Raw genomic sequence first — 13,734 nt, 5'->3', positions numbered from 1 at the left:
GCCAAAAACCATAGATTAAACTGCAAACCGTGACCCAGAACCCGGATAGAATTCTCGTTTCTGCCCCAGCGCAGGCTCTGTGTAGAGGTTCTGCATTTCAACGTAGTTCCTGAGAGGGCTACCTGCGCTACAATCCAGTTTCTTTGTGTAACAGGTGCGTTGATCAGCCTAGCCTTGTGCAGCTGAGGTTCTTTGCTTCATTTTTTCAGTTTTGTCTCTGATTTTTGCAGCCTGTGATCAGTGTATGTGTCTGTTTAAAAACCCCTTTTCTTTGTCGTAATTCCACCTCCTTTGTACAAAAAGACTGTAGATGTTTTTGTGTGTTTGTGGCATCATTTACAGTTTTCCATTGCAAAAGTAGAATAGTCATACTGTCGTCCTTTGATTTAGATCTGTCGTAACTGTCGATTTTGATCTTAGGAGAAAGTTTATTTGCTGTTGATAGTCGATTATGCTTTTACTTTTGCCTTTGGTTTGAATTTGTGACTTTCCAGTGTCGAAACGAGTATTTATTTCAAAATCATAAAGTGTCGTAATCATCTCTACCTTTTGATTTCGAAAAGAAGCTTGTTTGTGTTTGTCACTTGAAAGCAAATTCAGATTTGTACATCAACTTTCTTTTTAGGCATCAATATTAAGAAAGTGAAAAAAAATACATGCACATGTGCATTTGCATATTGACAGTCTGTTTGGCTTGATTTAGGAAAGTGCATTTACAGTGTGCTCTTTGCTCTTTGTGAAAAGATTGTGTCTTTCTTTTCCCCTTGTAGCTAGGATTTTCATTGCTGAAAAGAGATAAAAGTTTGCTTATCATCTTTAGATTGCATTTTAGGAATTACATCTACATCTCGTGGTGAACCCAAAAGGAAAACTTCATAAGAAAGATCAACTTAAAATAAATTGAATGAATCTAACAATGCTTTGGAACTTAACGCACAACATTTATAGGTCTAGGCTAGAGACGTATTCCGGCGTCGTAAAGCCTGGTAACTGTTGTCCTCACTGATGGTTGGGTGATTCCTCCACTTTGAGACGATAAGTGCCAGTACGGACTTGTGCTCCCACGTACCGTCGAGTATATATTGGGAGACCCCTATAGGCTTAAAACCTTTTATCCATAGGAAGCCATGTCGGCCGCCCTACTGATCGCAATGCACCGAACACAGCATTCGGGAAGATTTACTGTCGTACCGTAAAAAGTATTCTGCAGTTTTGCGATTGGTTTGGTAATCCCTCTACCTAGATCTCCAGAGCAGTCCCTTTCGTTCCTTTTCAGACTCCTTAACGGAAAAGGTCCATCTGAGCACTTATCACTTCAGGCTCATTAAAAATCGAAGGAGACTAGAGTCATCTTTTGTTTTTTCTCGACTCTTAAAAATTGAAAAAACAAGTTGTGTCAAAGCGTCTAAAATTTATTTTAAACGGAATATTCATTACCCTTTTCCTACGTTGATCTTAGGTTGAGAAAATGGAGTCTACCAACCAAGGAATTCCCCTTGGTGGAAATCCTAGTCCCTTCTCCTCTTGGGGAGATGTTGGTGCACCCCATATGGCTGCATTGTCACTTCCAGGACTGACAATTGGCTTGCCGGTATGGCTCTTCTCAACCAATGTCGTTTAGAACACCACTATTCCTGAACAATCGAATCAGTAATTAGACGAGTCTAGAGTTGCCCACCAGCCTTCTACTTCCTCTAATTCTTCCTCTCCTCCTTCCTCTTCGCTTGATGGAACTGGTAAGGCTAAAAACCATGTTCCTAAGGAGAAGAAGGAAAAGAAGAAGAAGAAGAAGAAGGAGCCAAAAGCGAATGGGGGAAAACGAGTGTCGTCTAACGAAAACCCACACACTGCACCGACCAGGCCTAAATCGCCATGTGTCATTTGCAAAGGAGACCACTTTCACAGAGATTGTCCTTGCATCCCCCGGATACTAAGGGACTGGTCTCCTCGTTTGCACAATCCGGTGTCATCAACCTCTGGTGATCATGTTGAAAACACACCGTCAACTAGTGAAAGTGAAGCCCCAGGACAAAAAGGGAAAGCTAGATTTCCTTGTAAACTGTGCGAAGGCAATCATGCCATCCACCGTTGTCCCTTATTAGACGAAGCTAAAAGAGTTTTGGATGATCGTCCGGTTTCACCGTTACAACTTCCTCCTGGATATAAAAAACTCTTGCCGAGTCCGTCGCTAGTTGAGAATCCAGCTGGCCCGCTCAAGTGGTCGGCTGAAGCGCCTATCATTGAAGATAAACTAGCTGAATCCATACCAGACGAAAGTCAAAAGGTCGAGGCGGCAGTTGACCCGGTCTTGCCTTCAGAGGTTTTATCTTCAGATGATACAGTCACTGAAGAGAACAAAGATGACACCGTCCAAATTCTCTTCATCAACACAGACTCCGACGAACATGGAGGCAATCTACCCATTCCTTTACCGCAGGAAGGAAGTTCGTCAGAGCCATACCCGTCCGTCTACTCGGCCCCACCTCCAAGCAACCTAGTTGTCTCCTTCGACTGGAATCAACTAGGCAGACCCCGTTTACCAGCAAGCATACCATTCCGAATTATCGTTCAAATATATAGAATGGTCATGGCTGGTACCATCATAGATGAGGGGGCTTCTGTGAGTATCCTTTCCTCTACTACTTGGAAAGTGCTTGGTTCGCCATCGCTTTTGCCTGAGATGAGAAATCTGACAGGCTTTGATAAAGGAACCAGTCGACCTTTAGGGATCCTTCCCGATGTGCCCATAACATTGAGAGGGAAGACAGTTCGCATGAACGTAATGGTAGTTCAAGGACCCTTGGATTATAACCTACTCCTTGGACGAGACTATATTTATTGCATGGGAGCCATCGTCTCCTCACTCTTTAGAGTAATGTGTTTTCCGCACGAAGGAAGAGTGGTCAAGCTCGTGGACCGGCTTTCATTTCCCGGATCACGCATAGCAAATAGTCATATACCGTCCCTAAATGGTCTTTTCACGCAAGAAATGTCTCAATCCCCAGTCCGTCCTCCCGATAAGCGTGAGTAATTCGGAGGGATATGACTGAAACCCAGGGGGCATGCGTCCTGGTCTGCTTCGCCAAAAAAACTTCGGGTGTAGGGTAGGTTTCCGCGGGAGAATATGACTAGTCTGTACCCCGCCCGTGATTGGAAGAGGGGTTATTCTAGAATAAGATTCTCTTGTCAAAGTTATGTGAGTTGGCAGGCATCGTCACTCACCTTTGTTTATTTCGAGCAACATCGCCAAAGAAGTGTTTGGTTTACGCCGTAAATAGAACAATCTTTGGGTAACCTGTAAGAGGTAGGTCTCTCTCGGTAAAACAAATGTTTTGGCGAAAAGAAGTAGGGGTAACCTTGAAACTTTGTTTTATACCTGGGGGCATGCAAACCTTTTGGAGTGCAAGCAAAGAGCGATTATTTATCTGTTTTTTGAGATTGGTCGTTTCCTAACTTGCATAAATAAAGGATGTGGGGCAACACTCAAAAGCTTGCCGGTTTTTATATGAGGCATTCTTATCATATGACTGGAGTAATCGAGCAGTTTTAGCACATAGTTCAAGCTCATTAAAAAATAAACATGAGACATGAGCAAATGTTTCCACCCACGTTTAAGCTCGTTAAAAAATGAACTATTCCCTGGTAAATAACCACCGTGAATGTAGCATATCAGCCATTAAAGCCTTGGTCGTGTTTGCACCGTCACCTCCACTTTTCCATTGGCCGATCATTCACCTCCATTTGATTTTTTACCCATTTTGAGGAACAGCTGCGAAGAGTGATTTCACTAGCCATCCTTGTGACACTGCCATGATTGGAAAATTCCAAACCTTACCTGGAATCAGCTGCTACCCATTTTATCACTCGTTCCTCAAAAGACGAGTCTTCTTTAAGCTCTTTTCAACTGACTTGTAAAATATGAAAAGATTGCCGAGTTTTGGCCTTCCAGCTCGTTAAAGCGACAGGAAGTGCTATCCCTCCTCTAGATTTTAATCTTTTTGGACCTGAGGGATTATTGCACAAAAAGATCGAGCGCTTTTTTTGTTCGGCTCGTTAAAACTATCGAAAATTCATCCCTTCTGTATTGTTTTATACTTTTTCGGACTTAAGGGATTAGATGACGAAAAAGGAATTTTGGAGTTACCTTTACGTACCTTTTCAGACTCTCTAAAAATGAAAAGGACCGAGTTATCTTTGTCGTTAAACTCGTTAAAAATATTAATAGCGACAAACTTGTCTTTAGACGAGAACGAGTTTCACTATCGCTAGGCTCGTTAAAACATAGCGATGGGTTTGCCCAAAGGGAAAATTATAGAACAAGCATATGTTATCCTCCTCAAGCTTGACAAAAATAAAGAGGTACTGGTCAGCAATGACTGGGGAAATATTGGGAAGAAAACTCAAAGAATCTTTATTGGTAGCAAGTCGCTCTTGAACATGACACTTCCACTCCGTGTCCAAGTCGGGTTGGGTTGTTTCATTCACCGGTCACATCACCATGGTCACGCCATACCATCCACATTTGGGGTAAATGCTACCAATCCATCACATAAGTGTCACCGACATGTTCAAGAGAAGTCATGCAGAGAAGTCACCTGTGTCCCATCCACTACCATACATTATACTTCATTCTTTCATGGCCGCCATCCTGAACCATATATCATCAGATCGTTTTCACCCCCATCAAAATCATTTGCTCCGTTCCATGTCATTGATGTGGGATTCATTAAGGCCCTCCTTTGACGGATCACTTCTTGTCGACATCAGCTCATTATCCAAGAAGTTGATCTAGGAACACCCCCTTCAGTACTTTGAAGCTTGCATGCCTCAATGGCAAGTTTCTCACTTCCGGCGACAAGTATACATCAATGACCTTCGACCGAAAGATTTTGCGTGGTGTTCGACGCCAAGTCCTTTATTCACACCACGTAAATTGTACTGCAGTACCTTGAGGGTCATCATCATTATCGGTGATTCCTCTCGCGCTTGTTAATAGTTTACATCATTGACTGGTAATCAAGCGATGTCTTTCCATGTTCGACTTCAAAACATTTCTCACATGGATCGACTTGTACTTCGAGTGAAGATCGGATGAGATTGAAGACCCAGGATCTAGTTTCATCCATCCGGGCTGCGATATATATTCAGGAAAATAAAGACATTGAAATGTACAACATTGCAGCACAGATAATCATCCTACCAAAAGGATGATGGCTCTATCAGAATCATCAGTCTACCATCAGACGATTGTTTGTCCTATGTACATGAAAATGAATTTATAAAGTTGAGCATGGGAATGCCCACCTCAGCTAGATCATGAAAACAGTATGAAGATAATGTATTGTATTGTATCTTATTACAGGTCTCCTCCCAGCATTGAAAGAACTTTGGATCCTCCTAATAAAGCATTTCACCCGATAAACAGCCTCATACTTTAGGGGGCAACTGTTATAGACATTTTTGTGCCTTACAGCTCTAAGCATGAAATGTCCATAAACCAAGGGATCCTAAGTCCCTAAAAGTGTTGTTCCGACCCCTAAAGGAACAAGGTCAACAAATTACAGCTTCTCCCAGAAGTTCTCCACCAGAAACTGCTCAGAATTAGTCAAATCAGGATCATTTCAGCTGCTCCACTAGCTATCTGCGTTGCATAGCACCCAAGTACACTAGCTAGGTGCGTTGCAACGCACCTAAATGCACTACCAGGGTGCGTTGAGTGGGAAATGACAAATGGCAGTGCCATTCCACGAGGTGGAAAGACAATGGAAGCTTCCAGAATCTTCTCCAATGACACTTGCCTCACTGAGTTCGACCAAGGATGAGTAAGAGGCTTTCAGTCTCCAAGTGGAAGCAAGAACTGACAGAGAGAAGCCACTAGTCAAATCATAAGCTGACTCATATTCCTTGCATACATCTATATATGGATCCCTCATCCCAGAGATCCAGAGGCTGGAATTTGGTACATTGCAGAGAATTGTTGTTGGTTTTGAGATAGATATCAGAGTATTGGGTGATTTATGCTTAGTTGGAGGTGAAGAGGGGATTCTTTGCTGGGAGGTTGATGCTGGATCAGGAATCATCGGTTGTAACTCCTCCTGGATCTTCTTGTTATATCAATAAAACTATTTGAGTTTGTCCTACATGCTTGTGTATCATTGATGTCTGTTACATTTGTATGTTTAGCTTAAATCTGATCCTAAGCTATTTATGAATATAAATCCATGTCTTTGTGTAGTTTTCTTCTTCTGTGATCTTACAGGAACTTGGTGAAGCTGGGCAAGTAAGGGAGCAGGTAGCTGGAAGCTGTCAAAGAGGAGAGAGATTGGATCAAAGGACTAGCGCAAGACATAGGTTGGTTCATCCTATTCCTCTTCATTTATAGCTCATAAAGAAGAATACGAAAGTAGTTTTCTCTGTTTGTTTCTAAGGTCACTGTCACACCTTAGTGGGATAGGGTCGTTCTGAATAGACACTTTTCCCGTTAACAGATGGTGTTTTTGGGTTTCTTAGGTTGAGAAGATTGAGAACCCAATATGAAATATTTATGAAATGTGGTTCACATGGAGGAAGTGAAGATATGGATCCTTCCACGTAGACAATGATTCAATGTATTCATTAGATGGAACATATTTCTGCATCCAATTGATGTTTCATATTCCAATGGGTGTTGGGCAAGGATTTTAGCCTCATACATATGTTAGAAATCACTAAGTCCAAATTAAATGTTGATTAAGAATTTATTAAAGTGTGTGTGAAGAAATAATTCATAAGAAAATATGAAATGATTCATAATGAAAGTAGACTTACTCTAGAAGTATATGTATGACTAAAGATGAGGATAATGAGAGAAGTTAGGGCAGAAATCACACAAAATTAGCTAAGATATTTGTGGAGATATTCATGGAGATATTGTGGGGAAAGTTATGGAGAAGGTTCAACCAATTAGCCAAATTGATAATTTGTTATGAGAACCTCATTTATATAATACAAGGCCTCATCTATGTGAATCATGTATCATTATTTGTCTATATAAATATTGAAGCTTAATGACTTTTCTTCCATGTAGATTATGTTTTTGTCTCTCTTAAATTTAACTTTTTATTTATTTAATTCTCCTTAATTGGTATCAAAGTTGCAGTGTGTAGCTAATACGTTTTTGTGCAAGAGTTTGCTTCCTATGAGAGTTGATGAATTTAATGTATGTGAGAGAATTTTTTTTATCCGACTAGATTCATGATAATGCAGTAGGTATTTGAAGCCTACAGACTTCCGTTGTGATGGAACAACACACACTAATATTATGTTGTGAATTGAGGTGGAATAAAGCATGGAAGAACATTGAAAAGATGTGTTGCATGAGACAATGATGCTCAAGCTTTCTATTGGAGGACTCTGCCATCTAGTGAAAAGATTGTGTGTTTATGTAGTCATCAGATTAAAGCTCTATATGTATCTCAAGTGGAGAAAATAAAGAGAAATATTTGGAATAATGTGAAAGTGAAGGATTGATGGTATTACAAGCCTAAGAAATCAATTGGTGGGTAGAGGTCATTCCAAAGTGCTAAGGAGATATTCTTCCATGACCATTTTGATGTGCATAATAAAATTAAGGGAAGGTGTATTCTTTACAACATCAAGAACTACACCAAGTTGAATAGTTTTGGTTTGGATGATTAGTCCTCTGAGTTTGAACACAAATTTGCTAACACTGGTTTCATCCCCAAAATAGTGGTAATGTACTGTAAATGTGATATGCCATATAATCGTGATAATTTATTAGTGTAGTTCAAGGGATACAAAGTAATTTCCCAGACATGCCTTAACTTTCATTCCCTTCTACTTAGAGCTTGCATAGAAATGTGCATTGAGTCACTGCATTTGCATCAAAGTGTTGCAATCTTGAAGGAGCGACCAACGTGTGAGGAATTATCTATGTATAATAGAAGTGGTCAACGAATCATGGCTCAGGTCAACCATATTTCCATGTGGAGCATTAGAGCAGACTATGTTGAATGGAATCACTATAGTCAGAAAATTTTCTAATATATTGATCATTTTCACAAGAGCTGAATCAGTTCATTTAAGAAATTTATCTGAAGATATTTGTGTAGAGTAACTTGCCTGAAGAAACTTGCAGGAACAAACTTTTGTGGAAATTTTGCTACCTATATCTTCATGTGCACAAAGGCATCATGTGAGGGTGCACATATCAAAATAAACCTCGAACCTACATGGAGCAACGATACCTTAAATGGATCCATTTAGAACCAAAGGAAACAAGCGATGAAACTTCCTTGAATTCATGTGAAAATGTTTGTTAAGGAGAATCCAAAAAGCATCATGTGGACATGAGACCGAATCAAAATTAATTTACAAGTGTGATTTCCAATTCCATTCCATGTTTAGAACTTTAGATGCTACCAATCATGTTTATTTATATCAGTTAATTTCCTTGGTGGAGCGATTGAAAAAGGATGGTGAGGTAGAGGAGGTTTTTTTGATAGTAAAAATGACAGTTAGATCTATGTCAATGAGCTCAATTGTGTTGAATAATGTGCAAGATTTTACTTAGATGGAAAAAAATTCATCATCTTGAGTGTCTTCCCATACGATAGAAATGTAGACTGATGTCACTAATGTTGTTTCAGAGTGAGGTTGTAGTGTAAGATAGAAAAAAGTGTGTGCTACATAAGGAGCGTTAAATATTTGCATAAAATGTGAACATGTACTATGTTATAAATTGATGTAATAAGGGTTTCATTTGTGGCGTATGACGCAATGAATGGGAATATGTGGACATGAGTATTGTAGTGATAAGGTTGTAATTCTCTAAGGTTTGAAAAGTCCTTTTACTAGTTGAATCAATGTCGATTCAATTTTGGAGACAAGTTACTTCAAGGGTTTGCAAGCTTTGCATTATCATTGCTTGAGAAGTTTTAATGGAAATGTTGTGAAGGTGAAGGTTGATAGCTTATGTACTCTAATATTTAAAAAAAAAACATATAGTTTTTTTTGGCGTTGAAGTGTCCTTGATCTGCCTGAAATCTGAATAAGGGGATCTTAGGTACACTTTGCTAGCATGTGATGGTGATTTTTTGTTTGGAGGTTTATGGTATTTTGTGTCGGTTTTGACACTATAGTGGCAATTTTATCATCATACACTCAAGGAGTTTAAGAATCTATAAGAAAAAAACTACAAGCATATGTTCAAGCACCCACAATTAAGAAGCTGCAAAGAAAAAACTCAAGAAATCATCAACATTCCAAGGAAATTCTACATCAACAATCCACTACTTCATAAACATTTTCATCAATTCAACATCAATTTTTGAACAATGAACTTGCAACCAATTTTTGTAAGAGTCAAATCAAATTGAGATTGAATTATATTGTAACTTGAAAATCATCATTTTATTTGTAAGTTAATTTGAGTTGTATCAGGTGCATTCTTGGTTGAACCCAACACCCAAGCCTTGAATCACTAAGTCGTAATTCATAGGAGGTTGAGTTCTTTCAAGAGGAGTTATTTGAACTTGTCATCTACTCATTGTAAAATCATTAACTTGGGTGCATTTTTAGTGGTAGATGTGCTCCATGTGGATATTGGTGGCCACCCTCCTATTCCACTTGGACCCACAACATTGTCTCTTTCAGCTTTTCAGTTTCCTTAATTGTAGCATAGTTTACTATTTTTGGCAGTTTTTCAAGTCTTGAACTTCCAGAGCCATTTTGAGGCCCTAAATGAAATTTTTAGGGGAAATAGAAAGACCAAGATTGTCCCACATGTGTTCACAAATTTATTTCCAGCCTACTCTTCAATATCTTCAAAACGAGGTATTAGGATAGCGAAACGAAGATCGTATGCCAAAGTTGTGACCCCGGGAAATTGATGTACCAATTTACCCAAACATGGCTCACAGTTTTGGCGATTCATCTCCCATGGTTAGGTTTTTTGATGTTTAGGTTTTTCCATTGTTTCTCAAAAATAAATAGGCCTTGGAGCCTCATTGTAACACAGTTTAGAGGCATGTAGCCACCACATCTCTTTTGAGAGATAAGCTACCATTGCCTGAGCTAGTTTATTTTCATTTTGTTTGTAAGCATATTTCAATATTCTGATATTAATGAAATGAAGTGTTATTTCTACTGCATTTCTATATCTATGTTTATATATGTAATTTGTTTCATTCATGTTTAAGTTCAGATCAAGCTGACACCCTAAACTTGTCAAATCAATTGAGCGAAGGAAATCAAAACACAACTCTAAGATCAAGCGAGTGTGAAATTCAAGAAATTTAGTTTAAGCAAACAAGTTCAAGCAAGCGAGTTCAAAAAATCAAGCAAGTGTTAAAACAAAGCAAGCGTGAATTCAAGTGAGTGAGTTCAAATTGAGCAAAGTGGTCAATTGTTAGAGTTTCTAAACAATCTGATACTATCCACTACCTAAGCCACGGTAAAAATCAACAAAGTCCTTCTTCCTGAGATTAAAAGGCCTCTACATCAGGCACATGAGACTGCTGAATCACAGCTACAGCAGGATGAATTTCAACAGAAGAGTCATGTTTCTAAGCCATTCAACACAAATACAAATGTAGCATATGATGATCCTAAGCCAATCAACAATATAACTTCAAGTGTCGAAGTTGTACATCATCAAGTTCAACCTTCTTGTTCGAAGCTAATCATCAAACCGTCAAAATAAATCCAATGCAACAAAAATCAGTGTGGATTAGGATATGACAAATATGATAACAGTTTGCATATTCTTGATTATTCAAAACCAATCAAGTTTATTAGCGGAGGATTTCATGATCAAGTAACATCAGAAAGAAATGTGAAAGTTGAAGAAAATTCCAAATGCCAACATTGTCAAATAAGAAGTCATATGGAAGATCATTGTTTTGATCTCCATCCTTGTCACCATTGTGGCAAGAAAAATCACTCATTCGAAAGATGTTCCAAACAAAACCAACCAGCTATATTGAAGATCAATTATGCATGGACTTATCCTTGGGAGTGGTCATGTGTAGTCAACGTTTGTATAAGTTTTACCACATAATTCAATCACACATGAAGACAAATGTTTCATCCAATAGTGAAATGATGGTACTCTCATGCACTTGAAAGGGGGAGTCCAACAGTGAAACTCTCCAACATCTGGGGGGGGTGGAGAGTTCAAAAAAAATGAAGATGGTTATGGACTCTCATTTCAGATAAAAAAAGGGGGAATCAATGGTTTTCATACTAAAATTTTTGACAACAATACAATTTTCCAGTGAGCATCGAAATTTTCCAGCAAGAAAGCAATTGGGATGTTGATTGCGAGAATTTGTGGACATTATTTTTTTCACTTCGGTGGTCATTGGAACATGCAAAGGATAGATGGATACTTTTGCATTGTAGCTTGAAATTTGATTTAGTTTTTAAGCATTTCATATTTTTATCACAATTGCAGCTGATTCACTTATCTTGGTGTGCTCTCTTCATATTAGATATTTTCAGCATCCACTTTTGGCGGTGTTTTAGGCAATTCTTCATTGAGGATCAGCTCAACAATTTTAGCATGAAGACTTGGAGATAGTACAAAGTTCTTACTTTGGACTTATGATGAGGGGGGAATGTTAGCCTCATACATATGTCAATAATCATTAAGTCCAAATTAAATTTTGATTAAGCATTTATTAAAGGGTGTGTGAAGGAATAATTCATAACAAAATATGAAATTTTTCATAATGAAAATAGAATTACTCTAGAAGTCTATTTATGACTAAAGATGAGGACAATGAGAGAATTTAGGGATGAAATCACATAAAATTAGCTAAGATATTTGTGGTGATATTCATGGAGATATTGTGGAGAATGTTAGGGAGAAGGCTCAACCAATTAGCCAAATTGGTAATTTGTTATGAGAACCTCATTTCTATAATACGAGGCTTCATCTATGTGAATCATGTATCATTATTTTTTTTTAAAATACATTGAGGCTGAACAATTTTTATGACATGTAGCTTATGTTTATGTCTCTCTTGAATTTAAGTTATTATTTATTTAATTCTCTTTAGGATCATTGGTCGTGGGTGCTTCCAATGGATAGATTTTCGTAAATCCATGAGAGAAACAGATTTCCTAATTGATAGGTGCCAACATACTGTAATTCAAGCCAAGTCTTATAGCCTATTGGTTTAATTTAAGCCATGTAAAATCTTGTTCAGCAGATTAATAGAAGAATTGAGCAGCGCAATTGTAACAATCCTCGTGAAAATTCCATGTAATAAAAGTTAAAAACAATAAACGTGGTTGATGTGACACTTATTCCAAAATGAATGGTGGGCAAGACATCTTAGGGGTGTTCATTTCGTTGTTTATGGCTAAGCAAATTGGCAAAGGAAATGGCTAAGCCTTTGGAAAGGTAAAATGGCATTTTTGTCACAATTATTTATGAAAATAATGGAAATTAGGAGAAAAGGAAGGTGAAAGGTCACAGGTTGCATGTGAGGAGGAAAATGAAGGAAAATAATGGAAAATGAAGAAAATAGAGGCCTCATTCATAAAAACGCTTCTGAGGATCATTTGCTAACCTTTTGTCAGTTTAGCTTTGGAGCTCTCTCATTCTTCTCCCTCTCTCATACTCTTGAATACTTATAGTTTTCTTGGAGCACTTTTGCATTGGAGAAAAAAAGGAAAAGAAGAAAAGAGGAAGCAAAGATCAACTAGGGAAAGGCGGGATCAAGCAGCTATAACATCCTTCATTGTATGCATCAACTTGCATGTTTATTTCCCTTACTAGATTTTGCATGCATGGGATTTCATGTGGTTCTTTTCCATCATGGCATGGGTTTTTTCTAGGTGTGATAGTATTTTTAGCTTAGCCTTGTCATTTCTTGATAGATTTAATGATGGGTTCTCATATTTTGTTAATGTGGGATGGTCAGATTGGATTCCAAGATGAGTGGGGAGGATCTGTAAATTGACAAACACGTGGCTTAGTGGTCCCTGAACTAAACTATGGATCATGGTAAAGCCATTGGCCAAGTAACCCCTGAACAGGACAGTGGGTTGTTGTAAAGCCATATTGTGTGTATCTGTGGGCCTAGGAATCCTTTCGGATGAATGGCGGGATATACAGTAAATTCAAGAGGTGGATTTTCTCTCTGTTAGGCCTAATAGTCTTGGGATGGGATGTACGGTAAAGCCTAAAAGGTATGTCTTACTGTAGGGCCTAGTGATCCCTCAATCGAACTGTGGATTATGGTAATGCCTGAGAGACTATGAGGTAGTCAAATTTCTCACAGTGTATTTGGAGAACTCTGGTGGAATCCATGCTTCTTCGTGTTTTTTTGTGTGTTCTATGAGAACTGCATTCATCCTTGGAATATGGAATGGGGGTGATCAGTTGAAGAGAGACTTGGCTCAACCAATCTATGGTCAGCTAGAATGTGGTAGTCCCATCTTTAGCTGGTTTATTACATCCATTAACGTGAAATCCATTCCCTTTATTTTCATGTGTAAATGTACTGATGTATATGTGGATTTTATGACTGATATGTTTATGATATTTCTATCCCAATTATGTTGGTTATATGTATGTTAAGGTTCAAAATTCAGATATTCCACAATTTTCATTTTGTGTTCTCTACGTTTCGAATCTAGAACAAGACTCATCCTCAAGACTTAGGATGAATCTTGTCCTAGACTCGAAACGTAGACAACATAAAACGAAAACTGTGGAATATC

The sequence above is a fragment of the Pinus tabuliformis genome, chromosome 4_2 (genome assembly GCF_031772625.1).
Source record: "Pinus tabuliformis cultivar Carrire ecotype Pingquan chromosome 4_2, CPIR1, whole genome shotgun sequence".
In the NCBI taxonomy this organism is placed as follows: Eukaryota; Viridiplantae; Streptophyta; class Pinopsida; order Pinales; family Pinaceae; genus Pinus; species Pinus tabuliformis.
The sequence above is the reverse complement of the archived record's forward strand: the minus strand, read 5'-3'. Positions refer to the sequence as shown.